Below are 13,827 nucleotides of genomic sequence, written 5' to 3' on the forward strand. Positions count from 1 at the left end.
TAACTTTAACCACATTTAACAGTACATTAGCAACATGCTAACGAAACATTTAGAAAGACAGTTTACAAATATCACTAAAAATATCATGTTATCATGGATCATGTCAGTTATTATTGCTCCATCTGCCATTTTTCGCTATTGTTCTTGCTTGCTTACCTAGTCTGATGATTTGGTTGTGCACATCCAGACGTTAATACTGGCTGCCCTTGTCTAATGCCTTTTATAATGTTGGAAACGTGGGCTGGCATATGCAAATATTGGGGGCGTACACCCCGACTGTTACGTAACAGTCGTGTTGAGATTCGCCTGTTCTTTGGAGGTCTTTTAAACAAATGAGATTTATATAAGAAGGAGGAAACAATGGAGTTTGAGACTCACTGTATGTCATTTCCATGTACTGAACTCTTGTTATTTAACTATGCCAAGATAAATTAAATTTTTCATTCGAGGGCACCTTTAAAGGGATAGTTCACCCAAAAATGAAAATTTGTTGTTTATCTGCTTACCCCCAGCGTATCCAAGATGTAGGTGACTTTGTTTCTTCAGTAGAACACAAATGATGATTTTTAAGACCAACCGTTGCAGTCTGTCCGTCAAATAATGCATGGCAATGGGAACAGAATCTATGAGAGTAAAAAAAACATGCACAGACAAATCCAAATTAAACTCTGCGGCTCGTGACGACACATTGATGTCCTAAGACACGAAACGATCGGTTTGTGCGAGAAACCGAACAGTATTTATATCATTTTTTACCTCTAATACACCACTATGTCCAACTGCCTTGAGCGCGCGAACGGCATCCGGTGCGTGAGGTGTGTACGCGTAGTTTACACAAGCGCCGGAAGTGATCACTCACGTATACGTCACTCATTGTTTACACAGTGCACAAACATTGTAGGTACGGCTAATCAAAATGGTACTTACTTGCGCTTATCTGGATTGTTAAAACCGACTTAAAATTAAAGATTACATTCTCTTGCGCAAACTCATTCGGGAGTGGTGACTTTCCATGTATTCCCAACTTCTGAGCCTGCTCGCCTGAAGTTATGGTTGATTGCTCTTCGGCTGGATATCAACACACCCATTAACGTACTAAAGTTGTTGAGGGTCTGCTGCGATCAATTTTCAGCTGATGATTTTACATACCCAGGAGAGGATCACGTACAACTGAAACCATCAGCTGTGCCTATGGTTTTTCCACATCCAGCTGAGGTATGTGAACAACATCTTTGTATGTGTCCTTTTTATTTGTAAAGCTGCCCTTATGAAAAGTAACAAAATAAAATGAAGTTTTGATGTAATAAAACCATGATTTTAGTGGTTTACTTCCATTTGTATAACAACTGTTGTACTACATGCACCATGTTTAAACTACGCCAGAGCGCGTACACACCTCACACGCCGGATCCTCATGGCAGTTGGACATAGTGGTGTATTAGAGGTAAAAAATTATATAAATACTGTTCGGTTTCTCACACAAACCGATCGTTTCTTGTCTTAGGACATCAATGTGTCGTCACGAGCCGCAGAGTTTAATTTGGATTTGTCTGTGCATGTTTTTTTTACTCTCATAGATTTTGTTCCCATTGCAATGCATTATACGACTGACAGACTGCAACGGTTGGAGTTAAAAATAATCATTTGTGTTCTACTGAAGAAACAAAGTCACCTACAACTTGGATGCCCTGGGGGTAAGCAGATAAACATCAAATTTTCATTTTTGGGTGAACTATCCCTTTGATACTTTTATTGAGCAAGGATGCATTATATTGATCAAAAGTAGTGTGAAGAATTTTACATTGTTAAAAAAAAATTATTTTAAATAAATGCTGTTCTTTTAAAATTTTCTGTGCATCAAAGAATCCTGAAAAAAAATGTATGACGGTTTTAACAGAATAGCTCAAGCGGCACAACTATTTTCAACATATAATAATAAAAAATAAATAAGAATAAAAAATGTTTCTTGAGCAGCAAATCAGCATATTAGAATTATTTAATTTACACTGAAGACTGGAGTAAAATGCTTAAAATTCAGCTTTGACATCACGGGATTACATTTTAATATATATTAAAATAGAAAACTGTTTTCACCATATTTTTGATCAAATAAATGCAGCCTTGGTGAGAATTTTTTCAAAAACATTTTCAACACTTTCAACGCCAAACTTTGAATTGTATAATTGTATATATTTTAATATTTCGCAATAAACTTAAAAATATATTGAATTTTTTATACTTATATTATCAATTACATACAGCCCCTACTTTTATATTGCACTGTTGTTGTTGGTTCAATTACATAATTTGCAATGCTTCATCGGTTGAGTAGTTCATTCCATCATAACAGATGTTAAAAGGCAGTCATGTACCTTGATCTGCTATGCGTTTCATTAATACAATCACACCTCAATGCCGGAATAAGATAATTAGGTAATTTCTGTATTGGGACATGAGCCTGAACGTTATAGGCTGACTCTGTGTGTGTCTCAATGCCTATAATTATGATGTCTAAGCTCTGGACCCTTTAGACAGAGCTGTCACAGTGAAACTATCATCACTGACACCTGCTGTGTCCATATAGCGTGATGATAAGAGGTTGACATTTCTACACAGCCCAAGAAGCTGGTCTGCTGAGGTATGATCAGCAAATACCAATAACACACACTTTTTTTTTTGTATGTATGGGTATCAACTGTAGTTGCTTTTTTGTGAGCATTCACATGTGAAGAAAGACAAACAGAGAGTCTATTTTGCACTGTTTATATATTATAGCTATACTGTTTTGTCAGTACAAATGTGTCACTATTTAAGAGCCACACAGGGAAGCTGTCAAAAGGGCTATATTTTTTATATATTTACATAATTTTTTATATTATTGAAAATAACTAAAAAAAAACATTGAGAGAAAGCGTGAATGGCGTCTGGCGCACAGACAGGTGCATGAGAATTTACGTTAGGGCGGCAACAGCAGAGTGGTGGCTCGGTTTTCCAGATGGTTCCTCTGGAGGCATATTATCTGCTCCATCACAGCAGGCTAAACCTGAGACTGTTGAAGTGTGTATGGGGGGCTGTAAATACTGTGGGCAGTTCGGTGCCACAATGATGCTCCCAACCCTGCAGCTTGTAAGTGATCCTTACCTGGCCTGTCCCAGCTGTGGGGTAGGCTTTCCACCCCCCTCCACCAGCCTAGTCATGGGATAGGTCTGCTGCCTTTATCCCCACAGTTTCTCTATCCCACCACAGGATAAACTTACTGCTAAATGACAGGGTTGGCCCGCTCCCTGGGTAGTTGCACCACCAGAATAACTGGACAGGAAAAGCATGTGACACACTTGAGTCGTGCACCTCTAGATGTGTGGGAATAGGAAAAAGAAAAAAAACACACTTTGTTTAGTCTCCGAAGTCGTACATTTGAATATCAGGAGTCAAGCATGCTGAAGTACGTGTAATTCTGTTCAGTGCCCTTATAAATGAATAACTAGCATGCACAGGCCCCTTCCCTTTTTGATTTGCAGCCTTATCTGTTTCCCTGGAGTTCACTAATTACACAGCGTCTACGGTTTCAGCGGGCATGTTTGATATGAGTTTATCTGAGCTGTCCGTCAAGCAATTAAGGTCAGCGTTCAGCACTCTCTCAATAGCACAGTCACGGCCTCAGCAAGCAGGGAACGGATCAGACCAGCTCAGATCAGGTGAGGTCTCTGGTACTAGGTTTCCACTCCTGCCGTCCCACCATGACAACACACAATGGCTGTGATCAACGTTGTTCCTACATGACTGTTCACCCTGAGCGACCCGTCCTAATGGGCTATTAATGCTCGTGTGGCCTCAGATAGTTCAGTGAGTACATTTACATGTGTGGGGTTATAATCAAGCTAAAGCGAGTTTTTACGTAGTCAAGCTTTTATAGTCTTTATCTGTCTGTCCAAGTATATATATATGACCCAATTCATAATCGAATATTTGATATTTGAAATAAATATTGCGTCACCAATCTGTTTAGGAAGCACGCAAACCCAGAGGCCAATTGTGGTCTAATTGACATATACAGCACTTGTAGCATAAGTTGAATACCTCAAAAATTTGACTTGTTCCTTCTTTTCTTTAAAGAAAGCAGAAATCTGGGTTACAGTAACAATGGAAGTGAATGGGACCAATCTGCAAATGTTAAAAATATATATATATATATTTTAATAGTATTTTTATAAACAGTATAGGCACAAGACATATATATGATTTTAGTATAAAAATAGTTTACTAACCTGTTCTATGTACTAAATCCAATGTAAAAATGATGAGAACTTTGTGTACAGCTCAAATAATCACACAATTTAACAGAGGAATTCATGCAATTTTCAATTTTCTGCTTTTAAATTTCCAAAAAATGGAGATAAAACCAAGAAACAAGATTTTTTTTGGTGTGTGTGGTAATCAATGTTATTTGACAAATGCTGTCAACTGAGCTTAATGTTTGTATTGAACTTGTTTGTATTGAACCTTGAATCATGCCACTCAAAGTCCTTGAAGCATTCGAGGGAGTGGTTTAGTCTGTACATTTTATAGTTGTCTTCCATTTAATAGAATGTGGAACACTACAATGAGGCAAGACACAGTCAGCTTGAGTTCATCTCGGGTGAGGCTCTTGAACAACTCTTGGCTGAACAGGAGCATAAAACTATGCAACTGTGTGGTCAGACAGTAATAAATTACATGAGTAAGACATTCGCTCTTCAGTGGTGTGGATTGCCTGAACAGTTTCACTGTGTTGGGAGTGGTCACATTTAATATACTCCGTGTGTGTGTGTGTGTGTGTGTGTGTCTGAGGCTTCGTGTGATCTGTGACATGCTGTGTTGAACACAAGATTAACTAGGTGACACTGTGATAGCCAGGCATCGTGAAACGCACAGGAGTCCTCTTTCAAAACAAGACTCGTCTTCCTCTATTCTCCTTCCCTCTCACTACAGTCGTTCTGTATTCCTGAGATAAATTTGCATCTGGTCATTCGTACAGACCATATTGATGACATCTCACCACCTCACCCAACATATTTATTGTGACACCAAACAGGAATTATGAAAATTACAAAGACTGGCCTACTGGGGGCACTAAAATATTTGTCTTGAAATTATCCTTAAAATGCTTTTTGATTTGGTCGCACTCATTTTCTATAAACGGTTATAAAAATAAGTATGTTTACAAATCCATGCATTTACAACTTTAAAGCTATACTTTATATGCCTCCACATGCAATGTAAGCACCTGTGGTGCCTGTTTTCCCAGATGTCAGAGGCACAGCACTCAGCAATGAGAAATAAACTTCAGTAGGCATGATAACTTCATGGCTGGTGTGTCAGATTACACTGCTAGAAGCCCCCCACCTCCACATATGCCTACATGCCATACTTACTGCTCATTAAATATTCAGCTGACATGCTACTGCTTCTCCTTTGCTTATATATTTTACCATATTAATGCCAAATTTACACTGAAAAGATGGCACTGAAGTGCTTCCGAAGTGGCAATTAGGTTTCTTTGCACAGACTGTTTAATGCTGCTCAGAGATTGCATAAATGCATTTACACAGCCATTTTAACTGTTATACAGTTTGGGTGTAATGCATTACTAAGTAATTAATTACTGAAATTTAATTACTTTTTCCTTGAAAAAGTGAAGTATGGGATTACTCTTAATTTTTTGCAATTTAACAGTTACTTCTGATGTAACTGCATTAAATTGCATTAAACAATTCTATATAAAACAACAGTGGACTTAAAGGGATAGTTCACCCAAAAATGAAAATTTTATGTTTATCTGCTTACCCCCAGGGCATCCAAGATGTAGGTGACTTTGTTTCTTCAGTAGAACACAAAAGATGATTTTTAACTCCAACTGTTGCCGTCTGTCATTCAAATAATGCCAGTGGATGGGAACTTCATCTATAAGAGTAAATAAAACTTGCTTAGACAAACCCAAATTAAACCCTGCTGCTCGTGACGACACATTGATGTCCTAAGACACGAAACGATCGGTTTGTTCGAGAAAACGAACAGTATTTATATCATTTTTTACCTCTAAAACACCACTATGTCCAACTGCATTCATCATTCGATTCGTTTGGTCTGATCGCACTTTGACAACGGCAGTGATGTCTCAAGCATATACTTCAATGAGAGCTAGACATCACTGCCGCTGTCAGAGCGTGATCAGACCTCACTAAGCGAATGCTGAGCACTTTAAAGTGGAACTCTGTAAGATTTGCGAAGCTCCCCCTACAGGTTCCTTCAGTGAATCGCACTGTCGTAAATACTCCAAGCGCAGCTCTGGACTACAACGACTACAACGCTCACCAGTGCAGTAGTTTTGCAAATACAGTACAAGAAATCTCGATGGAGGTGGGTAATTTTCGAAATTGTCTTATAAAGTCATAATATATACATTGTTTTTGAATTACCGTAAAGCATTTTGTCACTCTCGCGTGAACGCGAACATGAGGCGAGATTGTGTCGGGTCGGCGAAGCTCAACTTGCAAGTGCTGTTTTTTTGGCGTAGACGTGCCAGAGGGGGTTAGCGCTCGCCTCAAACACACCACTACAAGTCACTTAACCATCGTAAGGACTTAGAAAACTATTTATGAAGGTAAAAAAAGTTACTTAGTTCTGCTTTAACATCAAAATTTAACATCTAATTTTAAAATATGTTTTTAAATGTAACCTTTTCCCTTTAAATACTTTGGTCAATTCAAGAATAATTTATGCAATTTTATATAATTTATTTGAAAGAATTAAAAGAGCAGTTTCATATCTATCCTTCCTTTTTTGTATTGTTTAAAGGCACAAAATGTAAGATGTTTGGATTAAAATATCCATAAACCACTAAAACATTGTTATATATTTTGTTGACTTATGTGCTTACATTATCCCAAATGTTTCCAACAATGTTTAAATCCAAAGAAATCAGCTACTTTAACCAGTGTAACGGGCCGTGTCATTGCATTGCCTATCAATGATGTCATATCCGCACTACCCTTAGTCTTATTGTTTGAATCTCTTGTTTACTTGATTTACCGCAAGTGACATGTCAAAGAAGGTGGAGCTTCAGAGCCATACTTATTACATAAAAGCCACAAAAAAAAATCAAAGGTATTTACCAGCCAGAACAAACTTTTTTCTGGAAAGTTCATTTTGGCAAGCTTCCAAGCAAACTTTGTTTTGGCCTGATTTTGTTTGAAATTACGTTACACCTGTTCATTCTTCGATTTCGCTTGAAGTATTTCGGGGCCTTAAGTCTCATCTTGTGTTTGTCTGCGGGGCGATTCAGAGATGACACAACAGCAGAATGTCTATGTGTGAAATGAGCGCAGGATGTTGCAGCGCTATTAGTAGCAAGCCGTCTGGTAAATAATAGGCTTGTTTGAGATGCACCTCGCCTTGCCTGAAATTTAGGCGAGAGTAGGCGGCTGCAGTGAGGGGAGGAGTGAAAAAAGTGCAGGCAAGATGGATCGTTTTCAGTTCTTATAGTGGAGCAGAGATCAAGATCAAAGGTGGATATCATGGGATTCACACTCATGCACTGTGTTGCTAATAAACTGGATGTAATTTAAGTTCTGTTGCTTTTATATGAAAATAAATATGATTTATGATTATATTATTCAGAACGCCGACTCATTATTGGCCAGCTCCTGCGTCAGCATCACATGAATGCATCATGCTGCTCACGTGAACAGCCTCTGCCTACACTGAGCCCACGTTCTGATGTAGAACTTGGAAGTGCTGAACATAAACAGCGCAGGAGAATGACACAGAAGAGAAGATATTGTTGAATAAAGTTGTAATTTTTGTGCACAAAAAGTATTCTTGTCACTTCATAACATTAAGGTTGAGCCACTGCAGTTACGTTGACTATTTTAACAAAGTCTTTAGTACCTTTCTGGACCTTGAAAGTGGTGGTTAAATTGCTGTCTATGGATGAGTCATATGCCTCTCGGATTTCATCAAAAATATCTTAATTTGTGTTCTGAATGGGTGTTGAACGATATCAGGGTGAGTAATTAATGACAGAATTATCATTTTTGGGTGAACTATCCCTTTAAGCTGGGTTGTCAGCAAGTCGTTTCCCATCGTGCTTTTGATCAGTTCAGTCGGTGGAGAGCAACTGCGCCTGATTGCAAAAAACAAAATAACGACTTTTCAACAATATCTAGTGATGTCTGATTTCAAAACACTGCTTCAGAGCTTTACAAACCGAATCAGTGGTTCAGAGTGCCAAAGTCACGTGATTTCAGCAGTTTAGCCGTTTGATAGGAGATCCGAATCACTAATTCGAAACAAAAGAGTAAAGCTCAGAAGCAGTGTTTTGAAATCGCCCATCACTAGATATTGTTGAAAGTCATTATTTAGATTTTTTGGTGCACAAAAAGTATTCTCGTCGCTTTATAATATTAACATAGAACCACTGAACTCACATGAACTGATTTATGTTTTTAGTACCTTTCTGGACCTTGAGAGTTTCAGTGGCTTTGCTCTTAATGGAGGCCTCACTGAGCCATCGGATTTCATCAAAAATATCTTAATTTGTGTTCCGAAGATGAACGAAGGTCTTAGGGGTGTAGAACGACATGAGGGTGAGTAATTAATGATATTATTTTCATTTTTGGGTGAACTAACCCTTGAAGTTACAGGTTATAGTAAAAATGACCTCAGTGGGCTTCAGTATTAATACTGTGTACTAGTGCGGTGGCTAAGATACTACTCAGGTCAAATTCTAAAATAATTTAAACTCAAATCAATATTAGATATTTATTTGATTAATAGTAGCATAATAAGGTGGTGCACAGTAAAAAAATGTACAGTTCATAATGCAAAATAAACCCTTTCAGGTTGATACAAGATCTGTTATATGAAAATGGACAGCTGACTGTAGATAAGCCTTTACATATTACAGAGGAATTCTTGTCTGTGTTAATGAAGAAAAATATGATTTACTTTGTTTCATTACTGGTCCATACTTACTGCCGATTTGGAATTAGTGAAGAACAAATGATGAGTAGGACCAGGATGTTCGAAAACAATAGCTTCCTCCCCCACCTAGAATTCAGGAAAATTAGTGAAAACCGCAGCCAGTAAAAACAGCAACCTGAAGGGTACGAGTAAAAAAGGCGAATATGTAGGGGGCGTATTGAAAGGCAAGCTAATATTCAGAAACAACAGGCAATGAAGGCAATATCTCATCATGGCCTAAGAGCACATGGTGGGACTCTTAAATGAGTCTTGATTGTACTGAGCAATTTGGAACACAGCAGAGCACTCAATTAAGGCGAGCGATTAACAGCAGATCTGACTTGTCCTGCTCCCTGTGATGTCATCGTTCTTGGAGTGTGGCAGCCATAGCAGGTGTCTGATTTGACCAAAGCACTGGCCAGCAGCTTATATCATTAATAAAACCCAAGACTCAACCTATCAACACTGCAGTACATTCCATTTTATGCCATTTTCTCCACATGAGGCTTTCCTTTCTCCTGTTTTGCTTTTAAATGTAGTCCTACGAGAACCCATACTTCAAACCAACATGCCTTCTGAATTAATTTTGTGCTAGACTTTTCTATGAAATGCTAAATGGCACAATAATCTGACTTCATTTTGAGGGGACCTTTTCAGAAACACAAAATGTGCCATGATTTGGTCTCCAGTGGTCATTTTTGAGAAGATTAAACTCTGCTCTTAAAGTTTAGTCGAAGTGCACTAAGGTTACCTTTCATTAGTCTAGTTAAGTTTGTCGTGGCTTTTCAGCCAGATTCGGCATAGTAAAACGTAAACCAGATATAGTGCGTTTCTCTCGCAGTTTATGAGAAAATAAGCTCTGTGACAGCATAGCGCTCGGTTTTCGTTTTGTGCGAGACGTACTAAAACCGTGTGTGTAATTGCGAGTGTGTGCGGTTCGCAGAGAGTCGACCAGCGTGCACTGTACCTCCTTCAAACGTCTTCCCAGTCAATGGAAAAACAAAGGTCAGGACTCTGGAAATGTCACTCAGTCCCCTGGCTTGGCACTTAGAGGTCCAAGGGAACCCGGAGGGGGGGGCTTGGCCTGGCTGCAGGTTCCGGGGGGACAGAATAATGTGTCACACGGCTGCCGCTGCTTCCTCTTCCCCTGGTGGTTGGGGGCAGGCAGAGAGGCACGGTGGGGGCTCATTGTTACACTGCCTTTTCCATCAGCTGTCAGGAGAGCAGGGGGCCCGGCTAAATGGGCACTCTAAAATACTGCACGCCAGGGAGTTGGCCCTCTCAAAAATATACAGTATACCTAGCAAGCAGAAAGGATAGATTTAAAGCTTTCATATTTAATCACAAAAATGACATTTATACATTATGCGTAATAGCGCTCCTTACGCCCTGATTTTCATTTCTATCGTATGCGCTCGTTGGTCAACACTCGTGTTAGGGTTCAGGATCGCGTACTGTGCCGTTACCCAAAACACTTGAACAAACAAAATTAAAGTAGTATTTCAACTCTCTATTCAAAGTCCCAGGAAGTCACGCTACGTTTCCTAATATCCATAATACTATACAGGGATTACTGTAACCTTTCAAAAGCGCCACATACTAATAAGAGAGAATATGCCACCCAGGAGCGTCCTTTCACTACCACACACACTTTCCATAATAGAAGAAACCAGAGCCACTAACATTTAGGGCCTTTTTCATTTTGCTTCAGAATAACTGCAGACAGAGGGTGAAAATACAGACTGTACTTCCACGCAATAAAGAGTGGAAACAAGCGAGAGAAACAGAGACGGGAGCGAGAGAGGGAGAGCGAGAAGGAAGCTGATCAGATGATTATTTCAGCCGAGCAGGATAAGTGGTTGAAACGGAGCCGTGTTTGTCGCTGCGCTGCGGGTGATCAAGGTGAAGAAGGAGAAAAGGGCCGGCCACGCCCCCGAGCACACCTGAGATTGCGTTACCTGCCGTCTCTCAAGCGTCATACTGGGAGCGTGGAAACCCGAGTGCAGCCACGAGAAGAAATCTGGCCGTCAGTCAAGTGCTTTTGTTTGCAGTTCTACGAACAGGCCGGATCTGGTTTCTCTGCTCCAGAAACAAGGAACCTAACCAGAGGAGCAGCAGAAGAGCATCTGAATACAGCTACAAATTTCCCAGACTAAATCATTTGTCACTACAGAACAGATCCGCTCTGGAGAATTGAATGATTAAAAAAAAAAAAAACTATTTATTTTGAATGTATCAAGGTCAGTGCCGTCTTACTTTATTACGGTTTGGTCGTTTCCGATTCATCCGACTTCAATTACATTTGCACCTTGCGCAATTTAAAACATCTTTGCGACGATAATGAAGGACGGAGACAAGATATCACAGTGCATTGGCAAATATCCACAATCTCGATTCGAGTTTGCTTTGTTTTTATAAACACTATGGGCTAGTGTTCATCAAAATCAGGATGTGAACACAATTTCATAGACACAATAATGTCAGGAATGCTTCACGGTCATATTGAATTCAGAGCGACTTTAAATAATTAAAATACCTAATCATCTGCAGCTATTCCTGAGGGAAGGAAAATACTTTTGAAGCCAATAGCAGGATCATTTCTCATATTTGTAGACATGAAAAGAAAATACTTAATAAAGTCACTCAGATGTGATTGTATTTATTCTGTCATAAATACTGAGTGATTTATACAGTATGCTGTACCTCAAATGATCTAAATGAGTAAATGTATCTTTTGATTCAGGCTTTTCATATTGCCCCTCTCTAAATAGACCCATTAAGAAACAGCTGGACATTACAAGACAAAAAAGGAGATGTAAATGATGAGAGAAAAACAAGGCACTGAGCTAGAGAAGGAGGGAATAAGATAGAAGAGAGCGACGGAAATTAAGCATCTGATGTAATAGGACACTGTAAGTAGGCAAGTGAAAGCCTCCTCCTTTCCTCCTTCAGGGATAATTGTTGTTTAGATATACTTTTACCCGTGTCTCACTCTCAGGTTATGTTTATACAACTTGTTATTGTGGTTTCTCTTTGCCTTTTCTCCCTCTTTTCCATCTCCCTTTTCCTCCTCTTCTTTGTACTTTCTTGCTAGGGGAAAATCTGCGAGGCTTGCTCGCCGGTGCCAGCAACAGTTAATCCTTTTCCAAAGCACCTTAACTATGCTGGGAATTCTGCAGATGCTAAATAAAACAACGGGAACAACCATGCACTTAACACCAGCTCACGCTGGCAAGAGTGCCTCTGTCTTCAGATGCTCCGTTTTTTCATAAGTAGTTCAAAACAATCTGCTGTTGTGTGATAACTGTGTGTTTCTCTTGAGTGAGCTGGTAGCAGGGCCGCGCTGGGTTCAGCAGCACCGCCTCTAATCCCATTATGGCCGTTCACCTCAGATTACATAAAATAAATCAGGAAATATGCGAGAAGGAAATAAGATGTTTCTCTGCATTAGTTGACCAAAAGTGTCAAGCATTGATGACCGTCACCATTTGCGTATTTTATGACAGTTTTATGTGTAAAAAAAAAAAAAAAAATCCTTATATTAGGGTCAGAAATTTTTTTTCTTTTATTAAATTTATCAGAAGTGCTAGCAAACTCATTTGTTTCTAATAATTGCTGTTCTTTTGAACTTTCAAAGAATCCTTAAATAGAAATGTATCATGGTTTCCACCCAAATATTAAGCTGCGAATTTGTTTTCAACATTGATAATAATAAGAAATGTTTCTTGAGCAGCAAAGCAGCATATTCAAATGATTTCTTAAAGGTCGAGTGACAATGAAGACTGGAGTAATGATGCTGAAAATTCAGCTTTGCCATCGCAGAAATCAATTGGATTAAAAAAAAATAGAAAAGTTATTTTGTAAAACCTGATCCGTATGGTGACAACTCAGTGCTTGACACTGTAATATTTGTAAATATTTGTTTGTTTGCTCGAGAAGCTAGCTACAAAAAAAAAAGCTGTCAACTAATCAGTTCTCTGAAATATATATTTATATATCTCTGTTGTTAGCATTGCTGTTGCTGGTAACACGGAGAAGTCAATTGCCCTCAAAAATGAATGAATGTACAATAAAATGAGGGACTTTAATGTGATCAAATGCACCTTAACAGCTTTACCCTTTTATCAGCCTAAATTTCTCATTTTTCTACACCCAGATGATTTTTTTCTTTGATTTGAAAGGACATGGGACTTTTTCACACCCTGAAATGCAACCATCCATCAGTTATGTTGTTTTGAGATCAATATGATTTAGTGAACTCTCACTCATGTAGACTAGTTTGGAAAAAGAGATGGTGGGAACAGGTGTAGTTTCAATACAGCGCTCATTATTCTTGAGTGATGACCTTCAGTGGCATACTGTACTCCTCTGTAATCATCCTTCACTCTCCATCTCTTTCTCTAAATGCTAACTGGAGCCTTTCAAAGCAGCCAGTGAAAAGCAAAATTGGCCTATTGAAGAAGTTTATTAGAAATTGATCTACTCTTTTCAACTCGCACAGGAGCCAGAAGACTTCGAAAACTTGTACGGACATGACACGATCGCGGCGCGGTCGCATTCACGCTCACAGTCGACCTTTATTTGAAGAGTCACCTTTAGAACGGCGGGTCAGAGTACCGAGACGTGAAAAGTCATATAACGTGTATGCGGTTAATTATGTTAATGTATGAACTGATTGATTTTGCTGCTGTAGCAGGTTGTCTGGCAAATTGAGGTTTATTTTTGTGTGCTTTGGCATTTATGTCCCATTACTGGAGCTGTACGGTATTGATAGATATTCTAAAGTAATGTTCATTTAACGATATGCTCAAGGTTATCTCATGAAGT

At 39.0% G+C, this 13,827-nt stretch overlaps 1 protein-coding gene across 14 annotated transcripts in view; it reads right to left on the reverse strand.

Moving 5' to 3' along the window:
- Positions 1-13,827, reverse strand: part of sox1a (SRY-box transcription factor 1a) — a 118,306-nt gene that overhangs the window by 4,044 nt on the left and 100,435 nt on the right. For 7 of the 14 annotated variants that reach the window (XR_007185363.1, XR_007185361.1, XR_007185366.1 and 4 more), the window contains 2 exons: positions 9,013-9,087; positions 3,258-3,350 (listed from right to left, as the gene is read on the reverse strand). The gene's annotated coding sequence lies outside the window, so the exon portion shown is untranslated. The other 7 variants (XR_007185368.1, XR_007185377.1, XR_007185374.1 and 4 more) reach the window with 7 other exon arrangements.

Source organism: Megalobrama amblycephala, linkage group LG6 (genome assembly GCF_018812025.1).
Source record: "Megalobrama amblycephala isolate DHTTF-2021 linkage group LG6, ASM1881202v1, whole genome shotgun sequence".
Classification (NCBI taxonomy): Eukaryota; Metazoa; Chordata; class Actinopteri; order Cypriniformes; family Xenocyprididae; genus Megalobrama; species Megalobrama amblycephala.